The sequence below is a fragment of the Chelonia mydas genome, chromosome 2 (assembly GCF_015237465.2).
Source record: "Chelonia mydas isolate rCheMyd1 chromosome 2, rCheMyd1.pri.v2, whole genome shotgun sequence".
Lineage (NCBI taxonomy): Eukaryota > Metazoa > Chordata > Testudines > Cheloniidae > Chelonia > Chelonia mydas.
In genome coordinates, this window is record NC_057850.1 from 229984707 (window position 1) to 230007716 (window position 23010).

A 23010-nucleotide genomic window follows, 5' to 3' on the forward strand; every position below is an offset into this window, starting at 1 on the left:
TTCAGTAGAAAAAAGTATTCAGTAGATTAATGCTTTGATGAACGGAATTCAATGTGGTTTGCTGCAGAACTAAAACAGAACTCAAAACACAATGCCACCTCTGAGTTCAAGAAAACAATATAGGTCTAATCCCCAAATAAACTTTTCATTTGAATAAACAGTTTACTGTTGTAGACTTAGAACTGTTAGCTACCACACCATGTACAGAGCATAAACTCAACTTCATCCTTTTCTCCTGGCTTTTTTTAAAACTTTTGAATACTTCTTTTTGTTCTGAAATGTATTCTGATACAGATTTTCATTTTCTTCCCATTTTAGTGTGTCAGATCTTTAAACCGTTATCTGCTAACAGCTTGAAATGTCTACATGGTGGGCGTGAGATTCATCATTAAGTTCAGATGTGCATGCACTTCAGAGCTTGCGTGCGGGCCCGTTTGTTTATTGTGTGTATCTTCCAGACAAGAGGTGGGAAAACTACGGCCCGCAGGCCACATCCAGCCCACGGGACCGTTCTGCCCAGCGCATGAGCTCCCGGCTGGGGAGGCTAGTCCCCACCCTCTCCCCCGCTGTCCCCTCTCCCCCGCAGCCTCAGCGCGCCGTGCCACCAGTGCAGGAGGGGGCTGCACTGTGGGAGCAGGGGAGAGCAGGAAGGGAGGCTCACCTGCAGCCTCAGGGGAGCAGGCAGGTGGTGTAGGTGGTGGGAGCGCAGCAAACGTGGGCGGAGGACTCAGGAGGAGCACCAGGCGGCCGCGTAGCCGGCTGGACAGAAGCTGCACTTTGAAGGGGAAACCGCTGCTTCTCTCCAGCTGTGCAGCTGCCTCTGCTCCTCCTGCGTCCTCCGCCCATGTTTGCAGGGCTGCATTCTGAAAGGGGCTTTAGAGGGGGGGTTGGATAGGGGGTGGGGTCCCGGGGGGCCTGTCAGGGGGCGGGACAGGCAGGGAGCGGGGGGGGGGGGGCGGTTGGATAGGGGGTGAGGTCCCGGGGGGACGGTTAGGGGCAGGGGGTCCCAGGAGGGGGCGGTCAGGGGACAAGGAGTAGGGGGGGTTGGATAGGTTGGGAGTTCTGAGGGGGGAGGTCAGGGGGCGGGAAGTGGGAGGGGGCAGTTAGGGTTTGGGGAGGCACAGCCTTCCCCACCCGGCCCTACATAACAGTTTTCAAACCCCGATGTGGCCCTCATGCCAAAAAGTTTGTCCACCCCTGTTCTAGACTAATGCATAGCCTTACTTCAACTGGCAACTTTGAATATAAAACAGACGTATTATTGTAACACATATCTCATGCAATATATTGTATTTTCCTAACAAAACTATTTTCTATATATTTGAATGATACAAAAGTAGGGTGAAAATCAGAAAAAAACAAATATTTTTTGTAAAACCTGGATTTTTTTCTGTAAAAATCAGTTTAAACTAAAAACGTAGGAGCATTTTACAACTTGGGTTGCCACATCTCAGGTATAAAAACCCAGAACATCCAGGATGATCCTGAGCCCACAAAACTGGACAGTGGCAGTGTGTACTGAACACCCTCAGAAATTTCCCAGGACAGCCATGCTGGGAAAATGTAGGCAGGTGACAACCCTACTTACAGCTAATGCTAGGAAACTTTATGAGAACTGGAGGATCGCAGAGGGCAGGGAAACATGGCCAACTCTTAATTTAATTTAAGTGTAGAAATAAGAGGATAATGTAAGTCTGTGGCTGCTGTGCCACAAGCCCCCTCTGGGGAGCAGGGGGGATGGGATCCATATTAGTAAATAGAGGCCTAAGTGTCTTCACTCACTGGGGAGATGCAGAGGGAGGCTCCTACACTTTGGGGCATGGAGAGCAGCTTATTTCCAAGATCTCTCATTCACTGGGTGTGAGACCCCACCCGCATTGTGGATTAGGGGGTCAGACCAGCCCTGGCCCCCATCATGCACTAGAGGGAGGGTCCCTCACTGTGGGACAGAGGGTCAGACCTCACTTACTAGTGGGAGGCTCCCTTATTGTGGGGCAGGGATCAGACCTCCCAGGGCCTCTCACTCATTGGGGGAGGCCCCTCATTGTGGGGGCAGGGGTCAGACCCCGCCTGGCCGGGCCCCTTCACTCCCGTGGGGGCTGAGCCCCTGCACACCGCTCGCAGCGGCAGGACCACACGAGTCCCCTCCCCCCGCTTTCCGCCCCGGTACCTTGCCCCGGCTCCGGATCTGGGCTCTCTGCGGCTGCCGGCTCGGCCGGCTGCAGTTGCCAGCGGGGTTGCTATGGCGACGGGCCCGCCGCCGCCGGTTACTCGGAGAGGCGGGTAAACAGAGTGCTGCCTGCCCGGGCTGGGGCGGGGTATCGGACTAGCCCCCTGTCCCACCCCTCCCTGCCGCTGTCGCCAGGCTTTCTCCTCAGCACAGCGCCACGGCCCTGGCGACAGGAACACAGCCGTCTCCGCAAGGCAAGGCGCTGCGCCCCCGCGGGGGAGCGGCAAGGGGGCGTCTAGCTGCCTTGGGTGCTGCGGTGACGTGGGGTGCTGGTGGCTGTGGGGGGGAGGAAAGTCTGAGAGGGCGGCTATGGGGGTCCTGGGGGGCATGAGGAGGAATGCTTGGTGTGAGGGTCAGGGAACGGGGAGGTTGGGTTTTGTGGGTGCCAACGAGTCTGACAAGGGTGCTGGCTGTGGATACTGGGAAGTTTGAGGGTGGGGGGCGGCAGTCGGAGTGGGTGAAGTTGCTATGGTGTAATTGAGGCGTTTAGTGTGTGTGTGGGGGGGGGGAGGGGGGTAATGAATGAATGACCCAGTGACCTATGTCCATGCTTTCTACGGTTTGAGTTAGAGGAAAAGGTATTGGGCCACCTTCACACTTTATTTAATCCCACACCGAAAACTAAGCAGTTCATTGATTTGAAGTACTGCCCTTGCAGACTGAACGAGGAGCACCAAATTTATTTCCTGGAGGACTTTTGCCTGTGGTAATTCACTAGCTTGAGGTTACTACAAGAAAATGTCTTTAACAGGGTGACCAGATGTCCCAATTTTATAGGGACAGTCCTGATTTTTGGTTCTTTTTCTGATATAGGCTCCTATTACCCCCCACCCCTGTCCCGATTTTTCACATTTGCTGTCTGGTCACCCTAATCTTTAATCAAGTTGACTTATTAAAAGTGAAATAAGAACTATCAATTAGACTTTTATTTTATGTTTAAATGTTTTTCTTTTTTAAAAAACTATCATGTGAAATTAGTGCTTGTGAGAGGGGGTAGGGATTGACAAATCTTGGTGATTAAAGTCCTCCATTTAGATTCAGAATAGTTGCATTAAACTATTAACAAATAAACAACACAATCCAGTAATCTAATAGATATAAAAACAATGAGGAGTCCGGTGGCACTTTAAAGACTAACAGATTTATTTGGGCACTGTTAGATTTTAAGGTGCCACCGGACTCCTTGTTGTTTTTGTGGATACAGACTAACACAGCTACCTCTCTGATACCCAATAGGTATAGTAACTCTTTCATTCACTCATTTGGTTTCTAAAGAATACTGGGGATTAGCAGGTTATCACCTTCAACAAAGATGAAGTATTAATTTCTCCGTATTAAAATACATTTCAAAATGTTTATGTTCTAATATACTTTTCAATATCTAACCATTGGCCACTCAGAAGATCTTAGGGACATCTTTATATTCTGCTAGTTTTTTGAGCTTTGATGTGGATTACATACATTATGATGATAAATAGTTTAAAAGAAAATCCACATTTGCATTAAAACTGTTACATTTTAAGAGTGAAGAGCAGTTTAGCAGAGTTTCTGTTTGGACCACAAAAGTCTTGTTCATTACTGCCTTCATTCTCAGCCAGATTGTGCCTTGAGTTTTAAGCCATATTTGTCAATAACAGCAGGGGGAATTTCTGCTTAAAAACTGATGGTATAACGTGGTCCTCTAGTCATCACAGCCAGCTTCACAAAGATACTTAGGCACCTAAACATCAGTTCAGGCTCCCCTGTGATCTACAAAAACCCCCACTCAGCTTCCACCTAACCCTATAGACCTAAATTCACACAGTGCATATATATAGGGTGAAAGTTGCCTGTGTGCCTAAGATTCTGCCTCTGAGCATTGCACTGCTGCCTCATTCTAGGGCACTGGTTCTCAACCCATGGCCCACTTGCACCCCAATCATCACACAGCTGCAGCCCATGTGACATCCTCAGGACCATACAGGTATTATTGAATGCTGCCCACATAACATATTGTGGGCCACATATGCAGCCCACAATGGTATAGCCTTGAAAACCACTGCTCTAGGGTATGTCTACACTGCAGTTAAAAACCTGCTGCTGACTGACTTGGACTCATAGGGCTTGGACTAAGGGGCTGTTTAATTGCACTGGAGATGTTTGGGCTCAGGCTGAAGCCCAGGCTGTAGGACCCTGCGAGGTGGGAGAGTCCCAGAGTTCAGGCTGCAGGCCAAGCCGTAAGCGCCAACTCCTAAGCCAAGCCAAGCCGTAAGCGCCGGTGGGTACTCATACCCCCCCCGGCCCCGACTCCATCCCTGCCCCACCCCCATTCCAACCCTTCCCCAAAGTCCCCGCCCCAACTCTTCCCCCTCCCTGCCCCTATTGGACCCCTTCCCCAAATCCCCACCCCAGCCCCGCCTCTTCCCCTGAGCATGCCACGTTCCCACTCCTCCCCCCTCCGTCCCAGAGCTTGTTACACCGCAAAACAGCTGTTTCGCGGTGGCAAGCCTGAGAGGAGAAGCAGGGATGCGTTGCCCTCAGGGGAAGAGGTGGAGGTGAGCTGGGGCGGGGCACTTGGCTGCCAGTGGGTGCAGAGCACCCACCAATTTTTCCCTGTGGGTGCTCCAGCATTGCAAAACAGTCCCATAGCCTGAGACCTGCATGAGCCAGGTGGCATGAGCCAGCCATGAATGTCTAATTGCAGCATAGACATACCCAAGGTGTCTGGATGCCTATCTCCCACCGATGCCCCAGAGCAATCCATGAACTGCGGGAAGATAGGCATTCCCTCTGTCACAGTGTCTGGAGTGGCTCACGACCATGAGTGCTTACCTCAGGGCAGACTGTCAGAAAACACGGCAGACACCCCAAAGTAGTGCTTTGTTCTATAATTAGATTTCACCAAGCCAGTAACAAATGTGAACTTGTGGATCACTATATCAGTCTTACCATGGAGTCACAGACAGTACCCTTGGGCTCTCGAGTCTATCTTGCCACCCAGACAAACTGGACTTCGTGATAAAAGGTCACTTACACCAAAAATCACATTACATTTAGGTTGCTTCCAGTCCCATTACCCCAAATCAATTGGTATCCTAGATCTTACACCAAAGACAACGCTGCAGCCAGTTCTATAATAAACTAACTAAAGGTTTATTAGCTAAGAAAAGGAAATGCGAGTTATTGAGAGGTTAAAGCAGGGAAAATATATGCACAGTTATATCACCGTTTGTAATTCCAAATGGTGGCAATGATGTAGTAAACTGCCAGTTTCCCAAAAGTCTTTTCAGGGTACCTGGATTGTCTCTGGGGATCTCGGCTTTGCATCTGGTACACTTTCCTGTAAGTGTTCAAACAGTCTAGAGATGCAGGACCTTTCCTTAAATTCATAGTTATAGCCATAGGCGCCGACTCTGTGGGTACTGCAGGGCTGGAGCACCCACAGGAGAAAAATTAGCTGGTGTTCCACACCCACTGGCAGCCAAGTTCCCCCCACCCCCTTCTCCTCCTCCTCAGGCAGCATCCCCATTCCTTCCCCTCCCAGCACTTCCCACCCACCGCTTAACAGCTGTTTGGCGGTGATTAGGACTTTCTGGGAGGGAGTGGTAGGAGTGGGGATGTGGCACGCTTGGGGGAGGAGGCGGTAAAGAGGCAGGGACTTGGAGGATGGGGGTGGAGCAAGGGTGGGGCAGGGATGGTGTTGAGCACCCATGGGGCAGAGGGAAAGTCGGCACCTATGCTTATAGCGTCTTCTCACACAAAGCAAGATGACAGTGTCACTACCCACATGGGCTTTTACTTTGATGATGAAGAGTGAGTAATGCATTTTGAGTCTTTGACCGCCAGTCATCACACACAATGACCACTTGCTTTGAAATTAGCACTTTTCTGTTAAAATCCTTCATTCGCATTCCACAGGATTTCTTTCTCATTTGATGCATTATTTAGTTACCGGGGTATACACAATGTAAATGTTTGCTACTACATTATAACGGGATAGAGATAAGTGAAAACAAATGCAAGTAACATCCTAACTTTTCATGAAGTTTAAACACCAAATACACTCTTACACATTTAATAATCACTTTGATCTATACTAATACACAAGTGAATTGGTCTGGGGCTCGGTCATGAGCTGGCACCTGGTCTGCCAGTGTCACACCCTCCGCCTATCTTGCATGTGGGGCCTGATCCAGTAGGTGTACTCAGAGACTGCATACTAGATCAGGTCACATTCAAATGGTGGATGGAGGTGGTGCTGCCCACCTTATAAATTTTAGCCCAGTGGTTCAAGCACTCACCTGGGATGTGGGAGACCTAGGTTCCATTCCCCCCTCTGCCAGAAGGGGAGAAAGGATTTGAAGAGGGGTCTTCTGCACTTCTCAGGAGAGTGCTCCAACCAGTAAGCTATGTGATAGTCTGAGGAGAAGCTCCTGCGGTCTCTCCTGTTGAAGCTGTTCCACTGTGTAGAAATTAGAGACTGAGAATGACTCTATAGCCTGTGGCTAGGGCACTCACACGGAAGGTGGGAGACCCACGGGCTCCAGTGACTCTTTGAAAGTGGAATAGCATCAGTAGGAGAGGTGGAAGGAGTCCACCGCCTCCTCACATCGGTATATTCCATAGCTCAGTGGTTGGAGCACTTTCCTGAGAGATGTGGAGTCCCCTGTTCAAGTACTTTTTCTCCATCAGGCAGAAGGGAAATTTAATATGTCTCTCTCACATCCCAGGTGAGTGCTCCAACCACTGAGCTAAATGTTATAAGGTGGGCAGCACCACCAACTCCTCTTCCTTCTGCTGTTTTGTGTGGAGTGAGTCAAGTGCCTAACTCATTCACATAAGAAACAACTTAGGTGCCCAACTCCACAAAGGGGTTCCCAGTTGTGGATTATAGACGCTTCCCTACAGTCCAGACTTAGGTACCTATCTCTATGAGAGGGATAGGGCGTAGGCACACCACTCTCTGTATCTCATATTGGCTAACTTATGAGGGAGCCATCTAGAATGCAGGCTTTTAGGGATGGCATACTTAGGTGTGTATCTCTCCCCATGCATCGTATAGGGAATCTAGGCTTAACTTAGCCTTTGTGGTTTGTATGGTTGTTCCAGTGATTTTCTAGAGGCCTAAATAGCCTCTGGGGGGTCCAGGCATACATACTTGAAACAGTTTGAAAAGTAGCTGTGTAAAAATGACCTCTGCTACTCCGTGTGTGTTCAGTCATATCTGCTTACTTCAGTGACAGAAGAGCTTTTACTCCTCCTAATACTGCAGAATCAACACAGGTGTGTGTGAGAGATCTGGATTCTCTTCTTTTGTAGCCACTTCATTGTTAATAGAATAATTAAAACAAAATTCCATGAACAGGCCAAATTTTACTGGTTGTTACATGATTGCAACCTCGTTAAAGACAGTGGGGGTGGCACAGGTGGAACCATTGATAGAATTTGCAAACAGTGCAAAGGTTTGAGGAGGAGTCAATAAAAGCAGAATTTTATCTGTAGAATCTATATTATTGCTGGTGATGCATAAGGCAGAAAGAAACAATTATCAGTATCTCTTATAAGTATTAAGGGCATGGAGGAGCTTGTAGGAATGCTATATGTATGTATTATTGTCCCTTTTAGTCCAAATAGCCGGTATTCAGAGTGCTGGTGTGTTGGTTCCATTAGGAGGAGAAATTGATAAGGGTTAGGTATTTCTTTGGTGCAAGTCTGTTTATTTGTACTCAAAGTTGTGTTTCCCTGTACAAAGTAGAAACAAACAGGAGGCAGTTTTCTCGTTCAGAAATCAAAGTCTTCCTTTTCAGCACGTACTGTGCCCAAAGGAATTTTTCTGTCTTGGCTTCTTCACAGGACCATACACTACTGCTTCTCCCTCTGTCTGCTTCTTTTCTCCTAGCTTTCTGATCCCTTTCACACACCCAAAGACACGCACAGCAGTAACCATATTTATATATTGTGTTGTCGTAGCTATATCAGTCCCAGGATATTATAGAGACCCGGTGCATGAGGTAATATCTTTTATTGTACCAACTTCTGTTGGTGACAGAGACAAACTTTTGAGCTACACAGAGCTTTCTGTTAGGTCTGACAGTTTGGGTTTTAAGTTAACAGTTTGGGTTTGCTGGTTGAAAATCTGTTAACTAGTAAAGCTGTGTTTGGAGATTCTTAACTCAGAACCAGTGTGTGTGTGTATTTATTTTGAGGTATCCAGTGAACGGAACTCAGTGAACCTGTAATGTATTTTTAAAAAGTAGTTTAGACAGAGGATGGGCCTGTTAATAAGCAATAAATGTACTGTAGTTGGCTAGACCTTTTTACTTAGTACTAGGTACAACTGTATACTAATAGCTGGATTTTTAACAAATACAGGTATAATACCTACCCATAGTTCATCAAAGATGAGTTAATCGTTTATTGGAGCAAAGAATGGGAAGCAAAGAATTATTTAATAATGACTTGGCTTATGGAGTGACAGGGACTTGGCTTATGAAGTAGGAGAATCTTTTTGGAAACTATTTTTTAAATCTCAGGAACGGCAGTAATGGGAGTGTGTAAACAACTGTATGTTTTCTCTTTTTTTCTTCCACATGTATTAGGATAGAATACAGATATTAGTTTTACAGGTGAAGCATGAATGTGTAAGGTTGTTGAGGAAGGTTTTGACACACATTAAAAAAAGGCAGTTTAAGGAAGATAATGTATTTGCTATTGCATATGTTAAGTATTAAATGAAAATTTAGCCCATGAACTTAATCAAGGGACAGACAGATGATCCTCTAATAATGCTGACGGCTTTCATTTATTTACTTTCACTGTATGTTATCTTGTTTTTAATATAAATCTTTTTCTAAATATGGTATCTCATAGATAGTCAATGACAAAAAAAAATAAACTTCACACTATAACTTGAATTTACAGTGTAGACACAGTAGGTGAAAAATTGTTAAGTTAATCAGTGATAATTGAAAGAGCTGTCTGCAAAAGGTCCAGAAAAGTAATTGTTCGATAGATACCTATTTTTATTTTGCCTATTCATATATTATATAGGCCACTACTTATATTCATAATATATGTTTGCACTTTATAGTATCTTTTATCTCAGGCTTTCATAAATAGCACATCTAGATTACCAGTACAATGCCACCGCAACTAAGTTGTCACCAAAAGTGGTTACCATTTTTGGGTAGCTTACATGAAACTAATAATTTGGTGGCCTCTGTTGATACGTGTCATCACAAAAAACAGCGCTACATTTGAGCACTGACAATTTGTTGGCATTCTTAGAACAAAAGTTGTCTTGTTGACTTTGGTGGAACGGTGGGAGAAATCCTGTGCTGCTAATGTATTTGCTTTGCCTCTTCTGTACATAAATAGAAGATGTAAGGTCTTAACCTAACATCTTGCACAAGTGCTAAATTCTCAATCCATTTTTTGACAATTGAGGGGGGATTTTCTTTTTTGCGGAAGAGAGAGGATGTGAAGACTTAGCTGAGTTTTGTATTATCATGGATGAGACTGAGAAAAGTGAGAAGATATGTTTCAACTAACTTTTTCAGCTGATCACATTTTTTTATTTCTTGAGCTAATTGCAGCTGCCCAATTCTAAAAATATTTCTTTAGGAAACAGTAAAGAAAATATCCAAAACCAATATTTTATAAAGCAAGCCATTAAGCATTCCTTGCCAAGTGTGTCTCTGACTCCTGTACCGTCTTTGATCTTCTTACTTACCTCTTGTTCACTTGATGATCACATGGTACAAAAAATGCTTGATAATCTGGAGAGGAAGTGAGGTTTATTGAAGATTGGGCACAATGCAACATACCAGCTCAGCTGCGGACAAAAAAATTAAAGTCTTGGAAAGAACTCAGTGTGATGGAAGAAAAGGTATGTGATTTAGAGAATGGGCTGTCCAGCCAAGAGATGCTTACTTCAGAATCTTCAAGGAGAATAAAGGCTTTAAAGCAAGACTTCATATTTTGGACTATAAACTCAAGATTAACAATATCTGGGTAGTTGCTCTTCCTTGTAATGACAGCAAAGAACATATTGCAGTTCTCTTTTAAAAATGGTTTCCAGATGGGAATTATGGTCTACTATCCAAGACTGAATGTGATTTAGTGAGAGTATTTAATCAATAAAGAAAGGGACAAAAATATTTCAGAATCAGAATTGTGGAATTGGATTGTGCTTCTCTCTCTCTATTTTTAGGTGATTATTCACTCCTTTCATATGCAAACTACTGGACAATTCTTCCGAAGAATCCAAGTGTTTGGAGGAATAAAGTCATGTCATGCAATAACCATACAATTAATACATATTAATGTTTGTAGTACCAAATTAATCTGATTTTTAAAAGACATTTAGATTCTTTACTGTTTTTCCCTTGTGGCAGAGTTAAGGTTGCTTGGTGTCTTATTTGCATTTATTTTCAGTTTAACCTTAAGGCTGTATTTCCTGGGTTTATAATGCTTTGTTTGGGGATAATTACAAAATCCATGTAATATTTTTTATCATTAAATTACTAGTACATACTCTCAACTTTAATTAATCTTAATGTAAAATTAAAAATGGTGTACACAAATATTAAACAAAAAATTTAAAGAATGATACAACACAATATTTCTAATGATTTGATTATATTTTTTACAAAAATGATTTAAGGTTAACGTTTAAGGACAGATTCACGGAAGCATTGCAATATAGCCACAGTGCACCAGTCTGTTAAACTGGGTGTACAACTGCTTTGCATCCCTAGAGAAAGGCAAAGCAACTGAAACATACTGGTAAATCTGGTTGTGACAAAAGAACCCCTTAATGCTAGCTGGCTAGGGGGTAACAGGAGTGTCCTACTTCTGGTATGTACGTTCTGGTTAACTGTATCTCTGTGAACCAGGGGTTGTAGGCTGGCTGGTTGGGGAGAGTTACTGAGCTCCCTCCAGGAGCTAAAATCAGTGGGTAGTAATTATTGCAGACCCTGGGACAGATAACTCCAGAAAAGTAGCACCCCCTAGGGTGCATTACATATACTGGTTCAAAACGGGATCGAGAGACCCAGGAAACAAAGAAAGAGCTTGTACTGTACGGTAAAGAGCCTCCAGACCTGAGTGATGGGGCCCCTCATTTTGATCTAACAAACTGACCTGAACCTTGAGGGAAAACCCTGCGAAGAGTTAAAATGACTGGAAGCCACTAGGGTCTCCATGTGGAAGATGGAAGATATGTTAAGCTTAAGCAAACATATAGACTTAGTGTTTTATTATATGTTTTCTCTGTACAGCTTTTGTCCTAAATAAACATACTTTGCTTTGTAAAGGTTGTCTGGTCTCCAGTAAACCACTTTCTTAGCCCCTGGGAGAAAGTAAAACTTCAGGTGCTGAGCTAAGGTCAGGTCTGCTGGGATAATCACAGTGAGTTTGATGGGGATTGAAGCCTAAATCCCTGATCTGGAGGAAGAGAGTTTCAGGATTCTGCTTATAGAGAGGGGACAGCTGGAGGCCTGAGACCTAAGGGGGTATCCATTGAGCAAACCATGGGCAGCGAGTGTGTGTGTCAGAGATATAGTTACCCAAAACAGTGACAATATTTATACTTGTGACCAATTCTTTCCTGTATCATGCTTCTTTACTGTTTACATTTTTCAACTTGTCCTAAGGATGTATGTATTTTGAGATGTATGCATTTTGTTTTTGTGGAAACCTAAGAATATTGTTTTTAAATGTCTCCTTTGTTCTCAGATTTATAAACCATTCTGACATCATAGTGTATAGCAGTTTTGCTTTTATAATAGGTACCTAAACAGTTTATAAAATTTGTTCATTGGTTATATTAGTTTTGTCAGTGAATTGTAACTGAAGAGTTTGCATAGGTTGTATAACACCATCACAAGTATGCAGGAATCTTTTAGGACGTTCCTGCGAATGTAAAATGTCGTTGCTAATTTTTATTATAAAATAAATTGTACTTCAAGGATAATTTTCTCTAAATATGAAGAAATGTGGAAATAGCTGCACCAATAGATATTAAAGAATACAAAAAGCCTAACATCTGAAAGCTTGTACTGTCACACAGGTATAATTCATAAAGTAATGTACTATATGTAAAAAAGCCAAAACTGGCTGAGAAATTAAAAATTGGATGATAACAAACCATGAATCCCAGTGATGACTGAACCTAGTGATATTCTAAACCAAAAAAGCTCTCAACCATGCTTGTAGTTTTTTCCATTTCTTCATCCTGACTCAACAACATTCTAGGTTTCAGAGTGATCTTTGAGGTTATTGCATGTTCTGGTTGTGTTGGCTTTTTTGGTAAAAATGTTATTTCTAGTCAGACACAAAAAGGGGAAATTATTCGGGCATTTAAAAAAGGAAATGTGCCAGTTTAGTAGGTAATATTTTATCAAATAATTAACAGTTTAGATAAGAAGATATCTCTTATAAACCTGGAAGAACAATGTTGGTCATTGGCTGCTGAAGTTAATGTTACAGACTTATTTGCTTTGTACTTTGATTCAAAATAATACATCATTCTGCTTTAAGTGCCATCTATGGAGCCTTAAAGGTCACCTGCTGGTGCCCTTTATTGCATCTTTCTGGTGTACAAAGATGGCATGGCATGAAAGATTTTGGGGGTTTACAAAGCTTTTTTTTTTTAATCCTTAGAATGTCAAATTTGGCCTCCCCTTGTTTTTTTTCTGGACAACTTTTGGAAGGACTCTAGGAAAATTATGAGATGTAAGTTAGCCATACACATAAAAGGGTGAGGTCCTGAATCTTTAACAAAGGCTTCCTTTTTTTCAGTGTTGATTAAGCACTGAAGTTAAACAGTTAGTAATTCAAACAAACAAAAACCAAATTGGTTTTAAAAAAAATCAGATTAAAAATCCTTCTCTCAATTGCTCAACTTTTACTCTGTTGTTCTTGTTATAGCCCCATTTCACTAGTTAACCAGTTACCACAGATTCTTCCAGTCTAGACTGGCATTGGATTTCTGATGTGAAAAAAAAGAAAAAAAAATCCTCTCAATGCCATCTTCTCTTTATATATCATAAAGGAGGCAAAAAGGGGCATAAGCAGAAACTGTAAAGCAGAAACTTGAGAGCCTTGGCATAACTATTGATGTGGAAGAGATTATTACTATGGTATGGTGGTATAGCAACTTAAACAGGACAATGTGAAATTGTGTTGGAGGTCGGGAACAATAAAGACAAAACTACAGGATTTAAACTGAAACTACTGGATGTAAACTTAATATGGAACAAGAATTGGATGCAGCTCGGTTGAGTATGAATCCGGCTACTAGTATAAAAATAAAAACAAAACAACAACTGCCTTGATGTCTGCTCTGTTGCAATCATGGTACTTTAGCAGTTAAACAAAACAAAAATATGGCATTTCTTCAAGGCCAAAGAACGTTTTTCATAATATTGAAATCTTCAGTTAACATGGATGATGAGAAATACATGCTGTTAAAGGGGGAATGTTAAAATTGGGGTTATAGTCCTATTTTATATCCATCTAAACTAGGGATCCAAATTAGGGAAGAAAGATGCCTTTTTATCAACATTATTTTTATTGTTTGAGAGAAGTAACATATATGTGTCCTCCTGCAAAGTGGTATATTCTGATGTAGTTAATTCAGACAGTTTTCTGGTATTGTTCTCAAGCTCTGTGCCATGGATATGAGAATCCTCTACATGGGCAAATTTATTTCTCTGATTTTTCCATTTCCTTTTCTGGCACTATCTTCTCTAAATCAAGCAACATAGTTGAAATTTGGAGCCATTCTAATTGTGTTGAAGGCTCTCCGGCTCTCCAGGTTTTAGCAATTATATATTTTATTGTTGAAAGAGCTAAGTTTAATTGTTTCCTCTGTCTTTTATTTAGGAGTTTATGCAGAACAGGAGGTTAACATCCTAATATCTCTTACTGGATGTGAAATAACCCATTTATTATTGGAAATGCAAATTTCCAGAAGGGCCTTAATTCTGAATGTTCCAAAGTTAGGTTGAAATGTGTTTATTGTCTTTAGAATTAGGGATGATGGCCTGGGACATATTAATAGCTTAAAATTAACTGCCTTACATGCATTATTGCCAGATTCTATTTAAAACTTTTCTTGTAATATCAGGTTTAGCTTCTATTTATTTGGTAATTATAAAAAGTTATTAGGAAAGTGGCCAATTATGATGCCAAAAGGCTGTTCTGCAATTTGAAGTAAATGATTTAAGATGGAAGAGGATTTTTTTCTCTACAGGAAAATCATACATAATACAATCTCCAAAAGCAAGGGCATAATCCTGCTCCAACAGAAGTCAGTAGAATTTTATCTTTGGTTTCACTGATAGAATATGGCCCCAAAAGAGTAGCATGGGGGTGAAAACTGAGAATACGTTTATTTTTCCAGACTGATTCAATTAAACCAAAAACTACAAACTACAGTTGAGTTTAGTACTAATGACTTAGTCATATGAAAGAAAATTGTCTTCCTAGATTTCAGTTTAATATTTGCAACTTTCTTGTGATTTTGGTAAATGCCTTGGAATTAACTGGGGAAAATATATATTTTTCAATATGACATTGATAATAAATTGCTTCAGAACCAATTAGTATTATGTTTGCTACACCTGGCACAATAAAATTTAAGCATATCCCACCCCCTGCTGATTTCTAAACAGAGTATTGTTGATATTGAGGTAATGTAAAAAAAATGCTATATTCTGTGTGATGTATTTCTGTGATGTCAAATACTTTATTTTGGTCCCTCAATGTTTGTTTTACTATGGAACACTTTTGGTTCAGTAATGTTATATTTAATTTGAAAACATAGAAATGAAAAGGTTAGATTTGTGCCACTGAAAATAAATAAGCACAGAATAGAAAAGGGTTCAAATCTGCAAATCCTTATACAAAGCAAGTTCACCCTTTGAGTTAAATTGGGATGTATGAGAGATTTACTCATGTAAGTAAGGACTGATGGATTATGCATTTACTTTTTTCCCAAAAAACATCTGGAAGCATGACATGTGCAAAATATATGTAACTGCAAATATGTCTTCAAGTAAATGCAACCACAGTTGTACTATATTTAATTTCAGAAATGTGATTCTCTCTCATTGAGTAAAAACAGAAAACTGAGGAACCACAACTGACTCTAATTAAAAGTTTTAAAACAGTAAATGTCGAAGCACAGATCTGTGGCATAAGTATGATGTGTCATGGTTGGCAGATAAATTATGAGTTCAATTTACATGTGACAAAGTACTTGCATTACTCATGTATATTCAAGATCTTACTTACAAGAAAAACCTCATAATTTACCATTACCCATTAAGTATCTTCTCTATAATCTGTAGTGATTCCTATATGGAATTATTTTGTGCAGCACAACCTGTCTTCCATCCATATACCCAGCATGATTACTTTATTGTTTGGCAGTGTGACAGAAAAATATCCTGTCAGCTCAATAGTTGTCTGTGTGGAACGATTTAACTGTCCAAATTCTGCACAAAAGTTCATTCAGTTCAAAGTAAAACAAAGCATGAAATTCAGTAGGCTAATGATGCACACAGTTTGAGCAACATCTTTAGGAAAAAGAATTATTGTCATGTCACTGTGTCAAGCATATACTTGCAGTGAAGATTACCTTGATTTTTACTCTGTATTTAAGAAGCATTAACTAAAAATATCGAGTGGTTCCAACAGAGATACAGGTTCCAACCTGTTTTTTAAAAGTCCATAAAGATTGTTACTTTCCTCTTCCCATTGGCCTGTTATTCAGAAGGAAGAGCTGCTTTTATTTTTAATTTTGCCTAACTTAGTATATGGGTTTTTTTTCTTTGCTCTCAAAAAGTTTTTATATTGCCTGTGATTTAGAAGGTATACCACATAGTGGTATGTAAATCACCTATCCCACCTGGGAGGAAAGCAGTACAATAACTCTTTACTTGTTGAAGGAACTTCTGTTGAAATATGTAAAGTGTCTTTTTATTTCTTTTTCAACTTGTATGGAAGGCTCTCTACACAGCATTAAGAATATGAGGAAACCAGACACACACAGTTGGGGTCCAAATAACTGTTTTAGTAAGTGGATACAATCATAGAAGACCTAGATATATATTTACAGTGTTGGTCTGTTAGCATCTAGAATCTTCGACAATCAGACAGGGAGCCCTCAAACTATTTAAGTGGATGTTACCCAATTCCTAAATATTATAGAAAGATAGGCATGAGATTGACTAACCTCTTCTCCCCTAATTTCACCACCTCTTAATTTCTCACTATCTTCTTGTCTGAAATTACAACCATGTCTCAGTGTTCCTTATTATACGAAATATCTTGATCTCATCTGCTTCTCCCACTACTGCCACATTTCCACTTTTCGCTTTACCTCTAAAACTCAATCAACATGCCACTTACAAATATTCTGTCAGTATTGCCAAGAGCAAGCATTCAAAAATCATGAGTCAGGCCCCCAACATCATGATTGGCTTCAAATCATATGATTAAAAAAAAATAATACATTGTGGGTGTTATTTGTTTTCTGGTTTTCAACCTTTTGGGGTATAAATGGGTCATGTTTTCAAGTTTTTCTCTACAACCATGAGGACTAGAATCTTTTTTTTTTTTAAACCAATCATAAGAATGGCCCTACTGGATCAGACCAAAGGTCCATAGAATCATAGAGTTGGAAGAGATCTCAGGAGGTCATCTAGTCCAATCCGCTGCTCAAAGCAGGACCAACACCAACTAAATCATCCCAGCCAAGGCTTTGTCAAGCTGGGCCTTAAAAACCTCTAAGGATGGAGATTCCACCACCTCCCTAGGTAACCCATTCCAGTGCTTCATCACCCTCCTAGTGAAATAGTGTTTCCTAATATCCAACCTAGATCTCCCTCTCTGCAACTTGAGACCATTGCTTCTTGTTCCGCCATCTACCACCACTGAGAACAGCCTAGCTCCATCCTCTTTGGAATCCCTCTTCAGGTAATTGAAGGCTGCTATCAAATCCCCCCTCACTCTTCTCTTCTGTAGACTAAATAACCCCAGTTCCCTCAGCCTCTCCTCGCAAATCATGTGCCCCAGCCCCCAAATCATTTCCGTTGCCCTCTGCTGGACTCTTTCCAATTTGTCCACGTCACTTCTGTAGTGGGGGGACCAAATCTGGACACAGTACTCCAGGTGTGGCCTCTCCAGTGCCGAATAGAGGGGAATAATCACTTCTCTCGATCTGCTGACAATGCTCCTACTAATACAGCCCCAATATGCCATTGGCCTTCTTGGCAACAAGGGCACACTGCTGGTTCATATCCAGCTTCTCGTCCACTGTAATCCCCAGGTCCTTTTCTGCAGAACTGCTGCTTAGCCAGTCTGTCCCCAGCCTGTAGCGGTGCATGGGATTCTTCCTTCCTAAGTGCCAGACTCTGCACTTGTCCTTGTTGAACCTCATCAGATTTCTTTTGGCCCAATCCTCCACTTTGTCTAGGTCACTCTGGACCCTATAGCTACCCTCCAGCATATCTACCTCTCCCCCCAGCTTCGTGTCATCTGCGAACTTGCTGATGGTGCAATTAATCCCATCATCCAGATCATTAATAAAGATGTTGAACATAACTGGCCCCAGGACTGACCCCTGGGGTACTCCCCTTGAAACCGGCTGCCAATTAGACATCGAGCGGTTGATCACTTCCCGTTGACCCCGACAATCTAGCCAGCTTTCTATCCACCTTATAGTCCATTCATCCAACCCATACTTTTTTAACTTGCTGGCAAGAATACTGTGGGAGACCGTATCAAAAGCTTTGCTAAAGTCAAGATATATCACATCCACCGCTTCCCCCATATCCACAGATCCAGTTACTTCATCATAGAAGGCAATCAGTTTGGTCAGGCATGACTTGCCCTTAGTGAATCCAATCCAATCCAGCTAGCCCAGTATCCTGTCTTCTGACAGTGGCCAGTGCCAGGTGCCGCAGAGGAAATGAACAGAACAGGTAATCATCAAGTGATCCATCCCCTGTCTCCCATTCCCAGCTTCTGGCAAACAGAGGCTAGGGACACCATCCCTGCCCATCCTGGCTAATAGCCATTGATGGATTTATCCTCCAGGAATTTATCTAGTTCTTTTTTTAACCCTGTTATGGTCTTGGCCTTCACAACATCCCCTGTCAAGGAGTTCTGCAGGTTGACTGTGTGTTGTGTGAAGAAATACTTCCTTTTGTTTGTTTTAAACCTGCTGCCTATTAATTTCATTGGTGACCCCTAGTTCTTGTGTTCACATTTATTTGACTTCAGATCACATTTATTTGAGATCTGGGACTGAAAAAAAAAAGATACCACAAGAGTTGACAACACTGTTCTCCAGCTCCAGGATAGATCCCTTCTAATCTGTCTTCTGCCCTCCCTCCACTGTACTGAAACCGCTCACACAGCAACGTCTTCAGTGACCTTTTCTGGTCAAAACTCAAGACTCGTACTCCATCCTCAGTTTTGCTGGCTCTTTTACTGATTTTGATGCTGTAAATTGCGTGCTCCTTCTTGAAATCTTGTGCTTCCTTGACTTTTATTAAACTGTTCTCTCCTGGGATTCCTCCTTCTTCTGTATGATAATTACACCAGCATTTCTTGTGGGTTGTCTTCTTCCTACCCACTCCCACTGCTTTAACTATTGTCTTTATGTTGATAACTTTCAAACCTATTTTTCCACACCTGACTTGTCTTCCTCCATTCAATCTTGGCATCAGTGTCTCTCTCTGAGATGATCTCCTGGATGTCTCTGTCACCTAAGCTTAACACAGATAAAACTAAACTTTTGATCATTTCCCCAAAACCACTGCCCTTCCCCAAATTCTCAATAATTGCTGTCACCATTACCACCATAGAATCATAGAATATCATAGTTGGAAGGGACCTCATGACGTCATCTGATCCAACCCCCTGCTCAAAGCAGGACCAATCCCCAATTTTTGCCCCAGATCCCTAAATGGCCCCCTCAAGGATTGAACTCACAACCCTGGGTTTAGCAGGCATAACTCAGACTTGTAACCTAGGGGTCGATTTCAGCTCCACTGCTTGTTATTGCCCTGCACATGCAGACTTTGTCCGAATCCTGCTACTTCTTCCTCTTTAAAATGTTTATACCAGTCTTATTGTGTGTGCAGACAGCTACAGCCTTTAAAGCATGCCATTTTCAATTACATGATCACATACTATTTTTTCCAAAGGACCCCTGCCTCATTTAGTGCAGACAAATGAATGGTGCTCACTTAATAAGCAGCTATTAAATATTTTGTTTTATTCTCATTGTGCCCTCAGTGTTTGGCCCTGGGCCTTCCTTACTGCACATTATTCAAATCCTCCTCTGAATAAAGAATTACTAATTTCCTCATGGGTTTTCTGTGGCACTCATCACTATGGTATCTGAGTGATTCACAAACTTTAATTTATTTTCACAACACCCTTGTGAGGTGAGTGGGTAGCATTATCAACATTTTACAGATGGGGAATTGAGGCAGAGAGAGAAAGATTGAAGTCAAAAGTATCTGCTAATTTTGGATGCCTCAACTGAGACACCTAAGACCGGATTTTTCAAAGTGTTTAGTATTATATAGCACTTTATATATACAAAGCAAAGCTCACACTGACTTCAGTTGAACACCCAGAAAATCAAGAATACAGAGTCAGTAACCATATGTGAAAAGTTTGGTTTAAATGACTTGCCTAGCATCACACAGGAATGCTGTAGCATAGGCAGGGATAAAAACCAATTTTCCAGGGCAGCCTTACTCATGAAACCAACCTTTCTCTTCCCACAATCTTCATAGAATCATAGAATCATAGAATATCAGGGTTGGAAGGGACCCCAGAAGGTCATCTAGTCCAACCCCCTGCTCAAAGCAGGACCAATTCCCAGTTAAATCATCCCAGCCAGGGCTTTGTCAAGCCTGACCTTAAAAACCTCTAAGGAAGGAGATTCTACCACCTCCCTAGGTAACGCATTCCAGTGTTTCACCACCCTCTTAGTGAAAAAGTTTTTCCTAATATCCAATCTAAACCTCCCCCATTGCAACTTGAGACCATTACTCCTCGTTCTGTCATCTTCTACCATTGAGAACAGTCTAGAGCCATCCTCTTTGGAACCCCCTTTCAGGTAGTTGAAAGCAGCTATCAAATCCCCCCTCATTCTTCTCTTCTGCAGACTAAACAATCCCAGTTCCCTCAGCCTCTCCTCATAAGTCATGTGCTCTAGACCCCTAATCATTTTTGTTGCCCTTCGCTGGACTCTCTCCAATTTATCCACATCCTTCTTGTAGTGTGGGGCCCAAAACTGGACACAGTACTCCAGATGAGGCCTCACCAGTGCCGAAAAGAGGGGAACGATCACGTCCCTCGATCTGCTCGCTATGCCCCTACTTATACATCCCAAAATGCCATTGGCCTTCTTGGCAACAAGGGCACACTGCTGACTCATATCCAGCTTCTCGTCCACTGTCACCCCTAGGTCCTTTTCCGCAGAACTGCTGCCTAGCCATTCGGTCCCTAGTCTGTAGCGGTGCATTGGATTCTTCCGTCCTAAGTGCAGGACCCTGCACTTATCCTTATTGAACCTCATCAGATTTCTTTTGGCCCAATCCTCCAATTTGTCTAGGTCCTTCTGTATCCTATCCCTCCCCTCCAGCGTATCTACCACTCCTCCCCGTTTAGTATCATCCGCAAATTTGCTGAGAGTGCAATCCACACCATCCTCCAGATCATTTATGAAGATATTGAACAAAACCGGCCCCAGGACCGACCCCTGGGGCACTCCACTTGACACCGGCTGCCAACTAGACATGGAGCCATTGATCACTACCCGTTGAGCCCGACAATCTAGCCAGCTTTCTACCCACCTTCTAGTGCATTCATCCAGCCCATACTTCCTTAACTTGCTGACAAGAATACTGTGGGAGACCATGTCAAAAGCTTTGCTAAAGTCAAGAAACAATACATCCACTGCTTTCCCTTCATCCACAGAACCAGTAATCTCATCATAAAAGGCGATTAGATTAGTCAGGCATGACCTTCCCTTGGTGAATCCATGCTGACTGTTCCTGATCACTTTCCTCTCATGTAAGTGCTTCAGGATTGATTCTTTGAGGACCTGCTTCTACCTCATTTATTCCATAAATTCCAACTTCTGCAACAAACAAGCAGGGGACCTACGATAGCAGCCTGCTTCACTGCACAACCCTGATTTGTTTCTAGAATAGGTTCATCCTGTGCACTAAGGCAGAAATTCGGGGCGGGGGGGGGGAGTGATTGTGCAATTAAAGGCAATAATAATGCATATAATATAATGGGGTTGAATTAAGGTTTTACAGGCAATCTTAATTCTGGCATTTCCTAACTTTTGAGACTCTTAGGACACATAGGATCCTGCATGTTTGTGACTCAGATCCAAGCACTATGGACTGCCCAGGATTCAGCCATCCACATAAATATCCTGGAGTTGACAGCCATACATCAGGAATGCGAAACTTTCCTCACATCCATTCAGGACCTGAGCACACAAGTGATGATGGACAACACCTCTTACCTCAACAGTCAGGGTGAAGTCCTTTATATTAGGAGTTGGTGCAACTTTGGAACTTCTGCATTTAGAACTTCACCCACAAGCCCTCTCATCTTGTAAGGGTGCTGAATACCTTTGGTAGAGTGCCTCAGGAGGGATTTAATACAAAATCATGGGAGGTCTCTGAAAAATAACCAGGGGTACTCCAACATTGACTTGTTTACGACAAAACAGAAAATGTCCATTTCTGCTCCAGGAAGGGTCAGTTTCCAGGCTGTATCACGGATGCACTTCTGCTTCCCTGGGTATGAGAATTTCTCTGTGCATTTCCCCCAGTGCTGCTGATTCCCAGAGTTATCAAGAAGCTGAAGTAAGAACACACCAGAATGATTCCAATAGCTCTGGAATGATCAAGACGACAATGGTTTTCTGACATCCAAATGTTGTTGGTTTCCAATGACGTTGTAACGCAGAACATGGTTAGGGTCTGCACCCCAACCCTCACAGTCTCTACCTCGTGGATGTTGAGGCAATTACAGGCCGGTAAGCCTGACTTCAGTTTCGGGCAAACTAGTTGAAACTATAGTAAAGAACAAAATTGTCAGACACATAGATGAACATAATTTGTTGGGGAATAGTCAACATAGTTTTTGTAAAGGGAAATCATGCCTAACCAATCTACTAGAGTTCTTTGAGGGGGTCAACAAGCATGTGGACAAGGGGGATCCGGTGGATATAGTGTATTTAGATGTTCAGAAAGCCTTTGACAAGGTCCCTCACCAAAGGCTATTAAGCAAAGTAAACAGTCATGGGATAAGAGGGAAGGCCCTCTCATGGATTGGTAACTGGTTAAAAGATAGGAAACAAAGGGTAGGAAGAAATGGTCAGTTTACACAATGCAGAGAGGTAAATAGTGGTGTCCCCCAGAGGTCTGTACTGGCTCCAATCCTATTCAACATATTCATAAATGATCCGTAAAAAAGGGTAAACAGTGAGGTGGCAAAATTTGCAGATGATACAAAACGACTCAAGACAGCTAAGTCCCAGGCAGACTGTGAAGAGCTACAAAAGGATCTCTCAAAACTGGGTAACTGGGCAACAAAATGGCAGATGAAATTCCATGTTGATAAATGCAAAGTAATGCACATTGGAAAACATAATCCCAACTATACATATAAAATGATGGGGTCTAAATTAGCTGTTACCACTCAAGAAAGAGATCTTGGAAACATTGTGGATAGTTCTCTGA

General features: G+C 42.3%; 1 protein-coding gene across 1 annotated transcript in view; it reads right to left on the reverse strand.

Annotated features, from left to right (window-relative positions):
* ODAD2 (outer dynein arm docking complex subunit 2) overlaps positions 1-2429 on the reverse strand; it is a 191105-nt gene extending 188676 nt beyond the window's left edge. The window contains exon 1 of the mRNA XM_037890904.2: positions 2171-2429. The gene's annotated coding sequence lies outside the window, so the exon portion shown is untranslated. The remainder of the gene's footprint in view (positions 1-2170) is intronic.
* Positions 2430-23010: the final 20581 nt, after the last annotated feature.